We start from the raw sequence: 20,600 nt of genomic DNA on the forward strand, positions 1-20,600 counted from the left end.
AAAGAAAAGGAAGGGCGTTCCAATTAGAGGTATTCACACATGTCGGTGGATCTCAAGAAGTGCCGTAGCACTTGCATGGCCTCTGGTGATATGTCCTGTCGACGCTGTAGAGTTCTTTCTTCCAAAACAGGCTGCTCATCCAACTGTTCTAGTACGATGGAAAGCGATTCTCTCTACATTGTACTGTAGGGCACAGAATGTGGCATATTGTTTCTATGCTAAGGCATGTTATGCGTCGCCCAACCCCGGCCTACGCAAGAGGGTCACGGCTCTTCAGGGACGCCTTGATGGAAGTCTAAGGCTTAAGCTTTAATCCGCGGAATCTATTTGGGCATGTACTAAATGCGATTAATCACATTCTGATGTGGTGTATTGCCGTGCAAGCATGCACAGCATCCTTGCAGCATCTGACCCAAAAGCCAAGAAGGCGGACTGCTGCGTAGACTAAACGGGCAACTTGATTAGCGCGTTCATCCCCGATATTACCCCAGTGACTTGGTAGCCAGTGAAAAATGACTTGGTTTCCTTTATCCGTCAGGTGGCGTTCGGCCTCTGTGGTTAAAACACCAGCTGTTCAAACGGCTGCCTTCAGGCGGCGCTGAATTTAGCAATGCCGAACGGCTTCAATTCCAGGAGCAGAAGCGCTGTTAGAAGTGCGGACGCAGACAAAGAGCTTGCACAAAATGCACAAAACGCCGCGTTTCTCCCGGGACCTACAAGCACCGTCGTCGACTTTGTTTCAGTAGTTGTGGGGAACAGCATTTTCCGGTGAGAGTTATCAGGTTGGATTATCTAAAAACTGACAAAAATGATCAACAATATCAGCAAAAAAAGGAATTGTTCAGTATTGAAAGAATTGGCCAGCGATGTCTAAGGCGTAGTTAATATCTATATAAATATTCCTAAGGCTTGTGTATCGTATTGGCAAATCTGCCAGCCAGTCATATCTATTGAAATTATTATTATTTTTATCTATTGTGCTGGCAGTCATTATTAAGCGCGTTTTGTTCACGTCTTCTCCTGCTCATGGCTGCGGTATATATCTTTTTTGAATATGTTTCGCCCACCTTCAAACAAATTTGTACCTTCGCGTTGAATGTCAGCTGGCCCCGAAAGAGGCAGAAGCCATCCGTTTTCTAATTATATGTAATTTACGTTCGTATGCAGCAGTCTCTTCAAATTATGCGTATGTTCTTCAGCACTGACTAAACCAGATGTTCGCCTCGTCATCGTACGCGACGCTAGAAAGAAGATCTCGGTGATGCCAACAGCACAACTAACCTTTAAGTGGTCTACCACAGAGAGTGAGAGAGAGAAAAGGCAGCGAGGTTGACCATGTTGCACCTTATTTGCTACCCTGCACTAGAAAACGGGAACTGGGCAGAAAGCGAAAATTAAAAGGAAGAAAAACAGGAAGAATACGGGAGGCGTGCGAGCACACCTAACATTGTTGCCCAGTCTGTGTCAAGGAGCAAAGCTGCTATAGAGGACATATAAGTGCACTAGCTTTATACGCCTATACATACACGTATATCATCATCATCATCATCATCATTAGCCTGGTTACGCCCACTGCAGGGCAAAGGCCTCTCCCATACTTCTCCAACTACCCCGGTCATGTACTAATTGTGGCCATGTTGTCCCTGCAAACTTCTTAATCTCATCCGCCCACCTAACTTTCTGCCGCCCCCTGCTACGCTTCCCTTCCCTTGGAATCCAGTCCGTAGTCCGTAACCCTTAATGAGCATCGGTTATCTTCCCTCCTCACTACATGTCCTGCCCATGCCCATTTCTTTTTCTTGATTTCAACTAAGATGTCATTAACTCGCGTTTGTTCCCTCACCCAATCTGCTCTTTTCTTATCCCTTAACGTTACACCTATCATTCTTCGTATATAAGAGCGTTTAATCGGCTCCTGATGAGACAGCGCGACGTTTTATATTTCGCTGACCGTCCAGAAGCATTTCATTCGTGGCGCCATGATTGTTTTCTGCCTGGTGTTTTTTCTGGCTCCCTTGAAACAAAAGCACCGTAAGCAGATATTTATGTTCTTAATCTGAGAGCTGCCCCACTTTTTGCCTTTATGTCTCTAAACCGCTTACAAACGGCCATAAAAATGCCAAACGTTTGCGTTAGCGATAGTTATTCTGTTCTGTCATACTACTGCGGGGTCATTTTTGATGGTGATCAAAAGAAGACTAAGTCCACCTCGACTTCACTCATTTAAGTTTCGCGTCAATCAAAACAGATTGTTAACTACAACACCGCTACTTTCAAAAGTGCATGGTTATTAACGAAGTGCTGCATTCGGAACAAAACAAAAACACTATCCATTCACAAAAATCTAGAATTCAGGTTATAACATCAAATTGTAACAGCGCCCCCCTCCCCTCTTACCCCACCTTTCTCAATAAGGAAAGTTTACCCGTTTCTCTAATTCATTAGCATGAATAATGAGGCTCCCACTTGCCCCTGAACCTTACTTTAATAGCGGGAAATTTCGCAAGTTTATGACTACAACATTATTGGCCCAAAATGGGCCAATAATGGGTGCATCACTCCAACTTGGGTGCATCACTCCAAGCGGTCTACATTTATCGCAGTTCTAAGTGCCAAGCCGAGCCAACAACTCTACCTACACATCTGCCACCGTAAAGAAACGTGGTAAAAGAATGTATATGGCTCTGACGAAAAGCCTGTGAAATTGCACAGAAACGATGCGTGCACTAATTGCCTAATCTACGTTGAGAGAACGACGGCATGTTTCTTAACAAAACTTCTTTTAGTCTGCGACAACGTTAGGCTATTAATTGCATGGAAAGAACGCTCTTGTCAAAGCCTTAGTTAATAAATATTATCACTAACTGCAAAATTTCGAACTGGAGAAAATGATTTATGTCGTCTGGTTACAACTCTGAATGCACGTCAGCACGGCTGTGGTAGTTAAAAGTGAGAAATATGCAAATACTAATTTACCTTGACTTCGAAAGTGTGGTTAAGCGTGAAACCCTTAATTGTGTTCATGATGCCACGGGTATACGAGCTTACCATATGGCTTTCAAAGCATCCTTCTGTTTCTTCGGCAACTACTTTGCGTGTGCGGCTGAAGACTTCCCCATCTCACTGTCTACGTCATCTCAATACCTGCTTCCGATAGGGAGCTTTAGCGAATCTGGAACACCTTACACTGCATTGAATTAGGAGCAAACTTCTTCAATCAAATTGAGTATGAGTATTCAAGCAAGCTAACCTGCCAAATCGGATAATTTTCGGCGTCTAGGCAACGCAAATTTAGTTTCTAATGAGTCATTTTGATAAAAGAATTTCATAGATGCATCTAATGCTGTCCGCAAATGGAAGCCCGTTTCATTAGGAATCTTGCAAAAAACAAACAACTGTCTTTAGTTCTTGGCACGCAATGACAATGACAGCGTTAGAACAAGGGTACACAATGTCACCAGGTGCACTAAGTGTAGGGCTTATTGGAAGAGAACATTATGGTACTTCAGCACCGCGCATAATTTAAAGAAATACAGATACAGTGATAGACCTCAAAATTCTTTGCCCTAAGTGAGGACAACCAATTTCTATACCGGCCATCCAAAAGCAAGGCATTCATCTTGAAGGCCTGGAACATATTGAGCAGAGACTCTCTGCTCTGTGTGTTCGCTCAGGTAGTGGTGCCCCTGCTCAATAACGGTGGCTCTCCAACAAAATCAATCAGAATAGTCTCCGTTTGCATCAATCGTTATCGATCGAGGCACTAATAAGTTTTGTTGTCTCTTATATCCAAACAGCAACAAATATTTAAGAATTTCGAATATTCGTTAAACGAATATAGATAAGATACCAAAAACAATTTTATTTGTATTCAAAATTCCGAACATTCTCACTCCCCTAGGGGGAATATCAAGTTTCCAGATAAGTGCAATCGTGTAGCTACACTGACAGAGACATCCTACGACGCTTTGTCGAATAGCTTTGTCCAACGTCTTGTCCAACTCTTACACGACGCATTAGCGACGTTTTAAACAGGAGACAGGCTCCAGTATGGAGCATCCATCGTTCGACCTCTATTAACTACTTAGATTCGTTTCTGTGTGGCACCGGTGCTCTCGTTGAAAGAAACAAAATGGATGACGAAACTATTAGTGATTATGTTACTCCCGATGATTTGCACCGGCCGATAAGTAGAATAGGTTTGGTCCCAAGATGGCGCCAGTAACGCGGCTCCTCACGTATACGTCTCCAATGGCCCAACATTCCGTTAACGATCGTATCTATACAAACAGGCTATATTCTCTACAGGTGATATGCCGTATCTTTCAGTATGTTAACCGGTGTAATTACGGGCCCAAGTTGTAAATCAGTCACATGCTATGTAGGTGTCTTGACTTGCCCTGCACAGTCCAAACACTTTTTCTTTTCAACATCGACATTGTCATCTGCATTAGCTCGCCTGCGTTATGCGTATATTGTTGCAGATTACTTTATACAGGGCGTCGGCTCAAGTCAATGCACCAGCATGGTTAAATACAGCTAGCACAATCGTGGAAAGCTCCTGAATAATTAGACACCACGCTGGCTTAGATACCTGCAGCTCATTTCCAGCATGGCTGATGTGGCTGTGAACATGACTCCAATATATTACGTGGCGTCACGTGAATGCTTCTATTAGTTAAACGAGCATCTGTCTCAAAACTAAATTGTTGCGAGTATGACTACAACTCCCGGTCCCATCGTGGGCGGAGCCACCGACTTGATCTTCGGGAGCCTTCGGCTTTGGCTCCCCAAGATCTCAGTCCCTCAGAGCTCAAATAAAGTTCTTGTCATGTCAACTCATGACTACAACATCAGCTAGCGGCACAATTGCATCATTATCCGTTTACCCAGTGACGCATCATTCAAGGTCGTCAGTCGAAAGATATTGCCCTCAAAACGTGGCTGAGTATATAGCATAAGCTGAATCATTCCGCTACCTAATGAGTCTGAAAAGAGTTTTCCTTTTTCATGCTCTTTTCACTAACAGTGCTCACCCAGCTCATCTATTTTCAGAAGTGATCACTATCACAAACCACTAAGAGAAAGAGATATGTGTTCGTAGCCTGAATTGCTCAAGAAACAAGCAACACGATAATAAAACACTATTTGCTTGCAAACGGCACCCTTCCTACGCTTTCGTAACTCGTATACGTTGGTCGGCTGAAGTGCACACAACGCTTTCAACCAGCGAGATCAAAGTGCGGCCGCTTGCGTTCACATCCATGCAGGCATGCTCAGTGAGGCATTGAGAGCTAGAAGTAGCTCGCGAGACTTGTGCTAAATGATTTATCAATATTGCTGCAACCTTCTAAAACATTCATACCGGACACGCGAAGCCTAAACAGGGCGCAGCAGTGCAGCTCCCGTTAAACGCATGACGCAGGCAAACGTAACATTGAGCCCGTCAAGATGTTTGTGCTGAATGGAGTGTAGTTACGTTGTTCAGGCTTTTCAATTGGTTGCGGATAACCACGCAAGGCAAACTCGACGGGGACTGTTTCAGTGTTGTCGGGCATAGCAGATGTTATCGCAAAACCCAGGAGCGGTTATTGTAACCCGAGGGTTAAGAGCTTTGAAACCAGACAATATTTATGAGGTTCCGGAACAGCAAAGAAACGAAAATAGTGTTCGTGATCAATAGACGGGGTCACTTTTCTAGCAGACAACGGGACACAGATTAGTGTGACGCATTGAAGACCTGGAATCTCTCAGAGTTTGTGCCCTATTATTTTTTTATCTGCAAGTTTCTTTCATATTAACTTTTACTTTAGAAAACGGGCTTGCTTATATTTCCGAATGATTGGTGATGTAATCTGGTATTTGACACTCTGAACACCCTTTGGTGAAAAGGTTGCGTTGTGGTGCGAAGCCACACAGTCGCGTGGTTAGTCTGATGAACTGTTCCTTTGTCGCTGTGCTGGAGTTATTTCGATAAATCAAAGAACATATGAGCAGATGATATCCGAAATTCAGAAATACACCATCATTCTCTGGAAACAGGGCATAACATAATTTTTCAGTGGATTCATGCTCAGTGTGGCGCATCAGGAGCGACTTTGCTGACAGGGCTGCCCGGTCTGGCCACGAAGACACCCAGATGCGCCCGTTACCTTTGGTGAGGACGTACGTAGCAAGGGAACTTCGTCTGCTTGCATGCAAGAAGACGCAAGATTTCTCGAATTCTTCAAGTGCTTTCAGTCGCCAACCGCACATTCTGGACCCCTTGCTATGGCTACAACTGCCATCTAGCGTTCTTCTTTCTTTTCTTTTTTTTTCGCGGTTGTGTGACAGCGATACTGGGAAAATAGCAACTCTCTTTCCACTTCTTTTGGTCCACAAACTGGCAGCTTCTTTGGTCGAATAAACAAGATTGCTATATTTTTAGCACGAACCAATTCCTGAGTGACCAAGCTTGGTTAGGTCGGGCGTGTTTTCCATCTTGAATTTCGGGAATATTGGAGCAGTAACTACACAATTTTTATATATAATAGTCATATCCTAGGTTAGAGTACAAACAAATATAATTCAGCGGATAAGCATTTCCTCGAGGGACACGTTTCCTTATCTCACGTATCTTATACGTGTAGTATAATGGCGGAAATAGCTTAACACGTGGAAGCCTGTTTTATTCAAAGGTAGTTCCTCATAAAATATCATGTTCATTAGTGTTCCCACTAAAATATTCTTCATGAATCTGCCAAGAATATATAAAGATAAGGAACCACCGCCTAAGTCCCGTAATCTTTCGAAATGTTATGAAAGGAACAAAAATTGCTAATGTTAATGCAGGCGAAAATATATGAGGCTCGTCTTTTCTTCAATCGCGAACATAGGGAACCGATAAAAGCACTGTGCAGAAGTTATCAGTTTTTTATAAGTGCTACATTCTATTATATTCATACCTTGGGTAGGCTGTGAAAATAGAAAATGAACTTATCTTTGGAAATATGCAGTGATATTTCCCGCCCTTGAAGTTTGCACCATTTGCACAGCTGTTTTTCACCGTGATGTTTCAGTCCCGCTTCACGGTTCCGGCTCCAATGATTGTTTCGAGGCGGACTTCGAAGGCTATACTGTGGCCGCTCTCTTCATTTCTTGATGTTCTTCTCCTTTCTAATTTAACGTAATGATGTGGTTTGACTGGTGCCCATAAAAACTGTGTTACGTTCATTAAGCTGTTAGATGTTGCAGACGTAGCAAGTTTCGAATTCGCCCATTCTAACATCTGCGGCCACATTGATTGCCTCGATTTCAGGAATGAATCAGAATATTGTAACCATGTAGTCCAGCCTTTATTCGTCATATCAAAAATGGTTTCCAGCACTCTTCCTCTCGTTGCGTTTTCTTTGCAAGCGTGATTCGCGTGGTTGAGCGTATCTTTAAATGACTTTCTGAATATGCCCAATGTTCATGATTCTTGCACATATTGTGCACTTTGCGGAAACAAAATTGACAGTGACATTCAGCTAACCATCGCCATATAAAGAATATCTTATTTTGAAAGAACGAAGAAAAAAGAAGCAGAAAAGACTGAGAAAAAAACACGAAGGAAGCTAAAGCGTTGCGGAAATTCCTTTTCTTCTTTTTTTCTCCTTTAGCTGCAGCAGGACAGAACTTCTCCCCGCTTAGACGAAGACAAATGATTCACTTGAAACGGGTGTATACGCGCTACAGGCAAGGCGTATGGGCAGGCGATTCTAGATGGTACTTCTCCATCGTGCGGCCCTCGTCGGCTAGCTTTCCCGCACTCAGCCTTCCGCCGCTCAAGGAGGGGCGGCGCCCGTGCAACGAACTTCCGTCGCGACCAGAACCAATCTTTTGCGGTCAAGGCGCTGACCTGAAAGAAGCAACGTGAGCAACCAAAAAAAACCACAAGTGGCATGGACAGTAGAAGCGGTAGCGAGGGTTTGCCGAGGCGATCTTGAGATCGTGTTCGGACTTCGCACTCTCGTGAGCATTCAGTGTCGTTTATCTTATCGCCGTCGCGCTTTCAGAATTCGCACACACAAACGCAAAAAAAGTCACATGTATAAAAGTAAATTCCAAAGTGGGTGCACATGTGGCGAAGCCACAGACGCACACGCCCAGACAAAAATCATAAAGAACAACTTGAGAAAGAGAGAGAGAGAGATAGAAATTTGGAGGGTGGGTGGTGAAGAAAAATTGAGACTGCGCCCCTGTGGGGCCATATGCTACAGGAGGAAGCGAAACCACCACCCATTCATTCCTTTCTTGTCGCTTTCCTTTCACTCGCATTTATCCACTTTACTTATTCTTTTCGCCTTTTTAGCTTTTGTGCGTTCCTATACTGCACACGTGTCTCCCCGTATACCTCCATCTTGGGGGCGAATGAAAAGCGCTACGGGCAACCTTCCGAGCTCCCAGTTGCACAAGAATTTAAGGTTGTCGCCGTTAGACATGGCGATCGTTTCTCATATTTCTCGCTCGCCTTACTCGGTCTCCTCTTCTTTTATTGTTTACGGTTGATTCTCTGGCCACTGGCTATTCTCATAGCAGTGCGCCTTTACACCCTACCTCGGTCGAGCCTGCGTAGCTGTAACCCATCCGCGTGGAAGGTTATATTGTGTTTGTGCTATTTCTGAGCGGTCCCTGGACAGTCATCTATCTCGCGAAGCCATCGCACCTTCTCCCCAATTCATGCACTTTCTTGTTCCTTCATTTGTTTCGGTCGTTGAATACAGTAAATTTCGTGTCATATATCCTGGAGGGTTCGGCTGAGCATCGCATTCTAATGCTATTGTGCTTTTTTTTTTTTGTTCTTGTTGTTTTGCCTTTCAACACGCCGTTTCTTCTTTCTTAATTCATTTTTACGTCTTCTAAAGGAGAGAGAAATGAGATGGGAAAGCAAGTAAAGTTAAGCTGAAGAGCGGCTTTTTGTTTGCTACTCTACGGTACCACAATGACGGGTGAGACAGGCTGGAAGAAAGATTAAAAAAATTGTCGAGAATGCGAACGTGCGAAAGAAAGAACAATTAAAAGGTCGACAAGGCAAACGCAGGAGTGTCAGAGTATTTTTTTAATAGTTTAGTCGGGTATGGAGACTTTAGTAGTTCCGTAACAGACTTCAATTTTGACCACTGCATAAGCCAGAATTCCAGCATTGTCTCCCCAAAGATAGGTTGGTTGCCGGTGCATTTTTTGAAACATTCGCTTGTTGTCAAAAGGAGTTAAACATACGCCACCTACGCCATGAGTGTCGCAGGTTGACACTCTGATGCTAACACTCTGTTTCACACGTGTGCGGATGCTCAAAAATCCAATAAAATGGAAATGAGAGTGGCGACCGCTGCATGCATCTTAAGCACCGCACGCGTAAGATCGGAAGATGTGCGTTGGCTTCCACTTGCGGCCCGTCATCTTTCTGTATACTGTCATTTCCCTTTACCTTAATATTATGGGATTGGCATTCTTACCCGAAATTAACCACTTTGCGTCTATACATTTATCTAGCCTTTTTACGCCGCCTTTATATTGAATAAATAGAATCCTCACAAATTTTTATGGTGCGCGGCAGGTTCGAACCCAAGACACACGGGTTCTTGAAGCACAGCAGCCCGACGCTTTAGCGCTGCACGGCGAATGCCCGCGGGTCCAGGGTCCAGGGTCTACCGCTAGATGGCGAGGCGTGTCCAGAGGAAATGTTCGAGCATACCAAGAGGAACACGTGGCCTTGTTGAGAGAGGAAGGTTCTGCAATTCTGTGCTTTAAATAAAGAAATGTTGTCGACGTTGGACATTAGCCAGGGGTCGGTAGACCGGCTGGTCTTACGGGCGCGCGGTAAAGGCAGAAATGAGGCAGTGCAAAGAGAGGTGGATTGGGCTTCTTTGGAAGTCAGAGAAGCGCAAGACAAAATTAGGTTTCACGAAAGACTAAGGAACATGGCTAGAACGAAATGGCCCACAAAAGTTCACAAATATCTGTACCTCAAAAGCGTGGACATGGAATGGAGGAAGAGCTTAAGAAAGTTGACAGCCAAGTACAGGGTATGTGAAAGTGTGTGTAGAGAGCCATGAGTCAGAAGAAAAAAAAATGAGAGGAACAGGTACCGCCTATTGGATTGAAAGGATGCAAACGAAAAATACCAGGGAGGTTTAAAAACACGGCAAGAAAGAAATCGGGAGGAAAAATCGGTATGATACCGAAAAGTTCCTTAGGGTTTTTAGCTCGGCTTGCTGGTTTGCGTAAATTGCGGCAAAACAGCGCAGACGACGAGACGCTGGAAAAACGGACTGGACAATAGGCGATAGTCAGCGCATCGCACTGTCCGTTTTGCTCACGTCCTGTTGTCTGCGCCGTTTTGTCATGATGTAAGTAAGACAGTGCCTTGCTATTTGAGGCGCGAAGTGGCTGCCTCGGGCCAAAGACATCTCGGAGAAAATATGCGCCGCAAGATAAGGCATGCGTTTGCTGCAAAAAAAGCCCGGAAACGACACGGCACATCGAAATGGAATGTCAAAATATTCACCCAGTGAGGCCCGTGCGGAGTTTTCACCTGCCAAAAGCATTAGGATTCAAAGAACATGGCAGGATTAACTGGTCAGCAGCCGAGATAAGCAAGAGATGTTTAGAGTATTGGTGGAAAAGAAAGCATGGAAGAGATTGCTAGAACCGAAGTCATTGCAAGTGTAAGTAACGATAGAATATAGTGATAGAGGTTTTGAAAAACGGTTTTAACTAAGAAAGTTAAGGCCAAGATCAGATAGGCAAAAGGCTGTGTATCGGTAGATCTACTAAATCCTGAATAAATCAAACGGGCTAGGTGACTATTTATATTTCGCCCCGTTTCGAAGGGGATGCCAATAAACGTCATCGAAGCGCGAGAGAGCAGCAGCCCAGCTGCAGTCAACGGTTCATCGATGACGCGTTTCGGCAGAGGCAATACGTTGTGTCGCTACATTGCTTGAGTGCTCATTGCGTTACCATCCTCCAGTCGTCGCGGGTTCTGCCGGAATTTTTCCCGACATTTCAATTAAAGAAAAAAATCACCGCCCAAGCACTCCGTACAGATAGTTAACCAGCGAAACTAAAACGTGTGGCACCTGTGTTCATCACTGGATTAATCCCGACGGTTCATTAACGGATGGCTTTGTGGGTTGCCGGATCCTCGGTACGCCGCGTCTGCTTGCGCTCGGCTGCACGAGCCTGTTCTTGAGCCAGGGCTGCGTTTTTACAATTGCTAGTAGGTACAGCGGGGCGTGGCATTTCTCACGGCGCTCGACGTTTTTGCGCAGGCGCGAGTAAGAGCGGGAGCGAGAGAGAAAATCTGGGAGTCTTTGCTCCTTGAATGTGTGGGTCTGTCTAAGCACAACGGAGGACGTTTCTTAACGCGCGTTGTATGCATTTGTCCCCTAGGCATGCCGGCATACGGAGTGTGGTCCAGTTTGTTTACGCTCCGCCGCTGGCTGCCCAGTGCACGGACGGCCCATTTCCTGATCGCTGTGTCTGAAGGGGCAAGGTAGCGACTGGTGTTGTGTAAGTCGCGGCTCGATTTTTCAGTCGCAACGATAGATTTCATTTCTTACAAGCACTTCTCCAGGCGGGCACATGTAACCGGCAAACTGAGGCGTCATGAAAGCACCTGAGGTTATATTAAAGCAGGCGGCGCAGGATCTCCAGGGCACCCAAGCGGTAGCAGGGGCATCAAAGCTGGAAGCAGTGCGGCCCGTGGTTTGGGGCCGCGAAGGCCTAAGCGTCCCAGGGGGTGTTCGCATAAATAATTGGCCGTCCGCTTTCAAGGACAACGGATCTTATACTCCCCTGGCACGCGCAGGCCTCGGCGAGTTCCAACGCACTGACCAGTCCGGGTTCCAGATTTGGTGTCCCCGTTGCCGCTTTGGTGTCCTGGAGGCGCCGCCAATAATGCGAAATAATGAGACGTTGTTTTAATTAGTAAAAACATGATTGAATAAATATAATTACGTCCAGCCGCCAACTTGCGATGCTAAGTTCAGCACTACCACGCCCCGCGACTTCTGCCGGCACGTCTATGGGGACAAACGCATACAACGCGCGCTAAGAAACTCCACCGTAGTGCCTAGGCAGAGTCATATCGGTCGTATATTCAAAGAGCAAAAGTCTCCACATTTCCTCTCTCGCACCCGTTCTTATTTGCGCATGTGCGCAAACTTCCGTCGTCTCCGTAAGTGGCCCGCTGTACCTACTAGCAATTGTAAATACGCGCCCGGGCTGCAGCATCGGCACAGCGTAGACAAGTTCGTTCTTGGTTATGGTCGCGGCGCTGATGATTGAAAGCTGTCTGCTCTTTAGAAGTACGTATGACGCGTGCCTTACCCATTTCGGAGCCGGAGAGAAACTGCTGCACGCCTGCTCGGCTGCGACGGAGAGCAACGACGTCACTGCTGGCGCAGCTAATCACGCGCCTCTATTTCTCTCTCTCTCTTTTTATCATGCATGAGCTTGGGGTTGCGTCCCAGGAGTTTTCGGCGTACAGTAGACAGATGGACGGAGGGACGAATCGGCTAGCCTTATGCAGTTCCGCTTTAATATATCTGTTTTACTTCATAATTGAAAAGCGACAATGGCCGCACGCAAAAGTATTACAGTAATATGATATAATTGGCCACGAATTCATAAAGTAAAACGAAAAAGAGAGAGAGAGATGCAAATGAGAGAAAGGCAGGGAGGTTAACCAGAGTTAAAACCTCCGGTTCGCTACCCTACACTAGGGGAAGGGAAAGGGCAAGTAAAGACGGAAAGAAGAGCGTGTCAGGTAAAATGAAATGTTCTCCAGAGCCCTTTATATATAAGTGTTAGCAGTAAGTGCTATTGAATATCTGAGCGATATTGCTTGGTATGCCACCAGTTGTGTTTCGGACATTAGGTTTCCAGAAACTTGTTTGTGAGCCGTACAGCAAGCTTAGGTTAAACATTTTAACTGAAGAATTTGTTTTTGCCATGTTTTCAAGTTGTGAAGTTTTGAGCTTTAACTAGAGTTTGCTTTCCTCCATTTTCTATACAAGCGCAGACACTTGAGCTTTTTCTCTATGACCTGTTATCTTCTCCTCTGCGTTTTGGCCAGAAATACTGCTCTTAGCACAATATAACGTAAGATGAAAAACGTGCTTAACTTCGAACTGAGGTTAAACAGCGCGAAAGAGACGACGACATAAGGAAACAAATACCGAAGACAAGCGCTGACTGGCAACTGGAAGTTTATTTGAAATTCACCGGACATTTATACCTTATTCAGCATAGGCATGCGCACATCAGTCACAAAAACATCTGCAAATCATCAACATTATAATCTTTCTTCCAAAACTGTGATTTCGTTTCCCGACAAGGCAAGAGAGGGAGTGCTTACACATATATCTCCTTCCTTTATAATGTGAAAAGCCTCTACTATTTCCCTTTCCCTCTTACCTTTTCCTTTCCCTATGAATTTTGTCTTTTCAAATATGGGGGTGCAGTGACACTCCTTACAGTGTCCGGCTAAATGACTCCCATAGCCATTCTTTAGGTTACTGCTGTGCTGACGAGCTCTTTCGTTGAAGCACTGTCCCGTTTGACCTATATAAGATTTTCCACAGCTGAGCGGTATCTGATAGATAACGTTGGGCCTGCAGTCAGTGAAACGAGTTTTATGATTTGTGGTGCACAGGTGCTTTTCGCGCTAGTTCATGCGATTACATATCGAGGACAACTTGCACGGAGCACTGAAAACCAAATTAATATTACGTTTATTGGAAACTTTCTTTAGATTGTGTGACAACTTGTGTAGGTATGGCACCACGTGCGCTTGTCTTTTGTCTTTCTTTTCTTTTTGGGAAGTTTCGGAACTTCTTTTCTCTTTCTGCAAAATGGCTTCACATACTGAAGTGATCGCAGAACTGGGACAGCCCGCGTTCTGTAATAGCGCTATCTGATTTGAAAAACTTTGATCGCACTCATACTCACTCGACTTACTAAGTGCTGCCTTAATGCCCGTTTTTGCTATGCCTCTCTTAATCAATTTAGAGTGTGGGCTGTCGTAGCGCAACAAGGTTTTCTTAGATCTGAGATGACATCCCTAGCATACATGCTCGTCCAAAGAAAAACAGCGGTTAATATCTAGAAACTTAATGCGGTTGTTAATTGGCAATTCATACGTGAACTTAAGTCCTCCCGATGAGTTGATGAACAAGTCCAACATTTCTTCGACCACCCGCCGTGGTTGCTCAGTGGCTATGGTGTTGGGCTGCTGAGCACGAGGTCGCGCGATTGAATCCCGGCCACGGCGGCCGCATTTCGATGGGGGCTAAATGCGAAAACGCCCGTGTACTTAGATTTACGTGCACGTTAAAGAACCCCAGGTGGTCGAAGTTTCCGGAGTCCTCCACTACGGCGTGCCTCATAATGAGAAAGTGGTTTTGGCACGTAAAACCCCATAACTTAACATTTCTTCGACCGCGTCATGAAAATAGGTACAGGTATCTTTCTTCATAACAATTAAATAGTCGTCAACATATCTAAACACTCTCGTTACAGGCATGTCCACCAACTTAGAAGTTACATTGTCAACCGAGGATAAAGATCTTACTAATGCTTAACTTCCCTCCTGCAACCTTTTCCGCGCAATACATTCTGCCTTCTCTAAAACACGCGCTTTATTTAATTTGTGCAGATAAATTAAAGAACAGTATTTTCGTCCGCACTTTAATTCACCCTGCTATTGTTGCGCGTGAATATTCCATGAAAAGCACTATCACGTTCAGGGAAGAAGAACACAAAAGAGAAATTAGTGGCACTCATCACCAGGGAGCGCTTCTTGAAGACGAGAACGATAAGAAACGACAAAAGCAAGACAGCAGGAGTAAATTACAATGCGGCTTACATACTGCATTTTATCTGCCTGACTCAAAGTCCTCCTTATGCAAGCTCGCGCTTTAAAGCAGGCCGCTTTTGTAGTCGGCTCCCAGGGCGCCAATTAAAAGTGCAAGGAGTGGAGAGGATGCCTAGGCTTGAGTCAAAAATTGTACGGCTAATTCAAGGGGCGCAGCTAGGCGTGGAAAAAGAAAGAAAAAGTTTCAGCATAAGAAGTCCTCGCCTCGAAGAAACCTACAACGTAGCCTTCACGCTCTTTCAAAGTATGGCAGCCCAGCTTCTTCCATGCATTCGTCGTCATTACTCTGTCTTGTTGTCGGGAAAAATCTTGTTACATCAATGCGGCACTTTCGCATGGCCGGTTTGTCCGCCCTTCATTTTTGTCTTCTATTGTCGAGGTCTGTGTGGCAGTGAATCCTCAAATAACGCTGTTAATTAGGGAAGCATACACGGAGAGCAGAGCTTTATGAGGTAGCGTGTGAAGGAGCATTCAGGTAAGTCGCCTCAGAGAGATAGGATGAGTGAGATATAGGAACATACTTTGCCGCACGGTCAGCGGGAAAAAATTACACGACGTGTTCCAGCCAACGTTAGCCAAGTTATCATTCACCACCACGATAATTTCATTACCTGGATGATTAGAAAATATTATCTGAACACGTTCATAATTGTAGTTTAGCGCTTCTCGACCAAAGCTGTTATTGCTTCCTAAAACAAACCTTTTAGCATCCTATGTGCGGCGTAAACATTTTGTGCGTGCTTTTCTGGTAGCACATGAAACTCTAAAAATTTTGTGTCACGTGATTACGCGCCACGACAACTGTGGCCGCAAAGTGATTTGGAAGAACTAACTTTCAACATTCAACCGCCTAGAAGAGACAAGCTGTCGATGTTGGTGCTTACTTCCACTGATCTCGAGCTGTTTCGCGTGACACTTACAGCCTACGCAAAGATAATGTGTAGGTCCAGATGGTTGCCGAGTCAAGCAATGAGCAGGGCGCTTTAGGCCGCAATTACAGTTTTCCCATAGGAAGTCAAGCCGTTATTTCAAAATGAAAAAGTTCATTAAATACTATTTGCTCATTATTCCAGTAATCAGTTCACAATAATTATTCTGGTGGCAGAAGAGGGCTGATGATCGAACACCGCAGGTCTCATGATTCTATCTAGTACCAGATTTATTTTAAAGCGGCACCTTTTGTTAGCGACTGCTGCTGAGTTTTGCGCTTTTGGTACCGTCCGCAGTCATAGATGTGAGCGAGAGAGGTGAGAGAGGCGAGTGGCGCCAGCAGGCGCTCCCATAGGAAGTATCTGCAGGAAGCACCTTCACCGCTTCCATCGGAAGGCCCTGCACATGGAAGCGCACGTGACGTCGTGTGCGCTTCCACCAATGGGAGAAAAATGTTTGATGACGTGACGCCAAGCTCGGTTCCCTCACCAGATAGTGTTGCCCTTCACGCATTATGGGTGACGAAACCCAAAAACTGAATACGCCGTCGTTCCATAGACTTCATTCCGTCGTAATTCTGCTGTTCTCATTCGATTGTGATTATGACGAAGTTGCTATGCGAGCTTCTTCATTGCATTGTCGTCGTACATTCGCCGTCATGCATTAGTTGTCATACCCCGGTCGTGATACCGACGTGGTGGTTCCGTCGTTTTCATTCCAGCTTTGGTATCTGATTCTAGTCATACCGTTTACGTCCCGCGATCTTCGTCACACAGTCGTCGTTATCCGATTTTCGTAATTCAGTCGTCGTGCCAACATCTTAGGCCGTCATATAAACGTCGTCATTCAAGCTTCGTCATACGATTCTCCTCGTATCGTTGTCGTTGCACCATTGTCGTCGTGCGCCTGTTGTCATCATGCCGTTGTCGCCACGCTGTCGTCGTTATGCCTTCGTCATCATTACAGAATCGTCTTCACATTGTCTCCATGGCATCGTCGTCATTGCGGCTTCGGTTGCGCCAACGTATGCTTATAAAATCGGCGAGAACTCGAGCGTCGAATGGGAGCGTTATAATAAAGACAAGAACGCTATAAAACACCGTTTACACATAAATTTCATGTAGAAAGCAGGACATTGAAGCGATTCGTCATCACAGCTAACGCTTAATCATTCCCGTTACACGCTCGTAATGATCGGGGGTTTTTTCCTTCACTCTTATGGATACTCTCCATATCATTCCTCGAGGAGTAGTTCTTTGGGGAAGGCTCACACGCTCGTAAGTGCCTAATGATTAAAATAAACGAGACTAAGCAAGTCAGTAACACAGTGAGACACGTGTCGTACATGACCTATCGCCCTCAGACCCCGTCATGTTACCGCCCAACTAGCCTTTGGTACACACACTCGTTGACAGTCTGGATACATCATGCGTAGATGGAACCATTTAACATAATAAAATGTTATAGTGGTGTTGGTTGTGGCGCCGGTCGGCAATTTAAAAAAATCTTACTGGATGCTGATGAGTGTCTAACAGGAATGTCTGAGTGTTATCTGTCGTGTGGGCTAGACGTTCTCGCTCCCGGTCTCCAGCTCGCCGAATTGCTTGCGTGTTTGAAATTCATTCCTTATCCCATGACCTTTCAGGGCAAATGATGTTTTACGACGCTTTAGTTTAAACTACTGCGCCCCTCGGAGATGCTTCAGCGCTCAACGGCTTTCTAAGCATACACAGGCGCATGTCCGATGGCGCTATGGCTGCGACGGCATGGCAATTGGATACGAAGATAGTAAAACGATGACAGCGTGACGACTACTGCATGAGACAATGAGATGAGTTTGTGACAACGATGACATGAAGAAGACTGCATGAAGACGACGGCATGAGGAGAATTGGATGACGAAGCTGTAATGACGACGATGGCATGACCACCGTGACAACACGACGACAATATCCCTATAATTTCATGACGATTACTGCATGAATACCACGAAATGACGACAATGACGTGACAATGCCAGCGTAAGCGTTATTGAATGACGACAGCATGGTTACGATGGAACAACGAAGGCGGAATGATGACGACGGCATGACGCCAATGTGATGATGACATGCTTAGGACGACAAAGGCGTGACCACGAATGAATATCGACAATTGGATGACCACGGTGGCTCATACCGAGTGGTATGACGACATAAACAGCTGCACGTACCCAGCGGCGCATATGCCAGGGGGACTGCACTATTCTCTGGGATCGGCCCACCGCCGCGGATAGCGTCAACGGCGCAAAGCTGGCAAATAATCTAAGAAAAGCTGGCGCTCAAAGAACTCTGGACAACATCATGTATTGAAGTCTTCATATTCCTTGAAGGCAATTTCCCAGTTGCCATCGACTTTACAGGAGTAATAACTGGGCCTTGGCGTAACATTTATCCAGAAAAACGTTATGGTCCAGTAAAAATACACTGTCATTTTTACAGCGAAGTTGTATATGGCTATCCGATTCGTTTGTCAGTCCGTCTGCCTGTCGGTAGCCTGTGCGCCCAAAACTCCGGCGCAACCCCATGCGCATGTGCGGAAAAAAACAAGAGAATTAGAGGGGCGCGCGATATCCAACACTTCCTAGATAGAACAAGGCATGTTTACTCAGATCCACGACGACTTGCTACCTGGCCTGAAATTTTTATTGACAAGGCTGGCGTGATGAAAGCGGTGACGTCAAAATCACTGTGGACTGCTCGGGAGCATCCCCATTAGATTCTATGGCGTCATGCATCGGAGTGAAGGCCCTGTGCTATCTAAGTCGTGTTGGATTAGTTGCGCCAGTAGTGATGTCGTTGCTCTCCGTCGCAGCCGAGCGCACGCACAGCAGTTTCTCTCTGGCTCCGAAATCGGTTGGCCACGCGTCATACGTACTCCTTAGGAGCAGACAGCTTTCGATCCGGAACGCCGCGAGTAGAACCGGGAACGAGCTCGTGTACGCCGTGTCGATGCTGCAGCCCGGGCACAAGAACAGGCTCGTGCAGTGGAGCACAAGCAGCTACTGCGTACCGTTGAACCGGCAGCCTACCGAGCCGTCGTTTAATGAGCCGTGGGGATTAACCCAGTAATAAACACCGGGGCCACACGTTTCAGCTTCGCTGGTTAACCATATGTACGGAGCACTCGGGCGGTAATTGTTTTTATTCATTGTCTCGAAGCAAGGGGCATTTATTGTTACTTTCAAGTTCGCACGTCATCAGCTCCCTCGACCACGTCCGGGGCAAGAATAGCTCTTTTTTGTTCAATTGAGCCGCTGAATGCCACTGATCGCCCCCGTGAGCGCGTCATTAAATAACACGCAACTGCTTGATATTGTATGACTTTTCTGAGAAAAAAAGTTGTATGGTTGCGATATCAATACCCTATCACCCTGAGTGCCCTTGCGCTTCTCTTCAAGCACTGCCGTTAAAAAATGCGTTGCTTGAATTTTTTTAACGTTCACGAGAGCATCTGGCCTAGCTAGCGCAGAGAAACATTAGCAACGCTAAGCTATATTTTTTACAATGATAGTCGTAATTTACTGCTGCGCCGCCTACCAGTTAGGACGTGGTCACCTTCACCGAGCGGAAGCACCTCTCATCGCCGTTTTCAAAGTTTTCTGTGTGCCTTCATTACCGGAATGATCCTGTGTTGCACCTGTTTTGTACCTGAATGGTCGATTCTGTTGTAACCATTAGGCCACCACTTTATCGTGTAGCGTGAAGACGTTACAGCTTTATTTGAGCTGCGAGTAAGTAAGGACCTTGGTATTAAAGGACAAACTTACAGAAAATTAGGTCGTTTAAGTTTGAGGCTTATGTTGTAGCGAGCCAGCAGCTTCACCGGTTGTGAACTTTGCCTTAACCAGCTTTACGTTCAAGAGGAGCTCCTTCATGCTGCATACAGCGAAAGCTCACCATCCAAGAGGGACATTACCGTTCTATGTGCGAGTTGCTAAGAGTCATGGCTCCTGCTTCAGGTCATGCAACACCTGAAACGACATACCTTACAACTATTATCGTAACATCCTCAACTCTCCTGTGAGGTTCACTGTGCAACGTTTGTAATGATTATCATTATTTTATTTTTATTTACAAATACTGCTGTCGATTTCAAGACATAACGGAGGGGTATAGATTTTAGTACATACAAAAGAAATGACACTAGAAAAGACAAAATCAACAGGGGATATGATTAGGCAATTGCTCAAAAATACTCTTCCAATGACAATGCGCAAAGCGAACCATCCAAACTGTTCCATATTTCAGTTGTAAGCGGAAAGAAAGAAAATTTAGAAAAGTCAATATGTGGCCTAAAATAAACGATGTTTAGCGGATGGCTTTGTCTGGTTGAACGTGCGCTCGAAGATACAAAAAAGGAGGGTGCCTGAATGCCGGATCAAAACGATAGCAACATTTCTATCTGTGTCAAAGAGGCCAAAACCACTGGAATTGACGAATCCTCGCTGACAAGCCCCTTTAACTGTTTCGTTGAAGTCGACAAATTGGTGACAACACCATTTCGACGGCTTCACGCCATATGGATAACGCTAGGCAGTGTCACATGGTTTTAAATCATAGCACATTGGCGCTCAAACCAAGACAGTAAGGCCTGCAAATGGCCGTGATGTTTCTCGAGCTCCGAGTCAACTTGTTTTTGGAACCTGATGCTAGTTGTACCGCGAAGTGTTTAAGACCGTATCGCAATTGATAGGTAGCGCTCAGGCGGAACAATTGCCGGCAACTTT

This window comes from Dermacentor andersoni, chromosome 5 (assembly GCF_023375885.2).
Source record: "Dermacentor andersoni chromosome 5, qqDerAnde1_hic_scaffold, whole genome shotgun sequence".
Lineage (NCBI taxonomy): Eukaryota > Metazoa > Arthropoda > Arachnida > Ixodida > Ixodidae > Dermacentor > Dermacentor andersoni.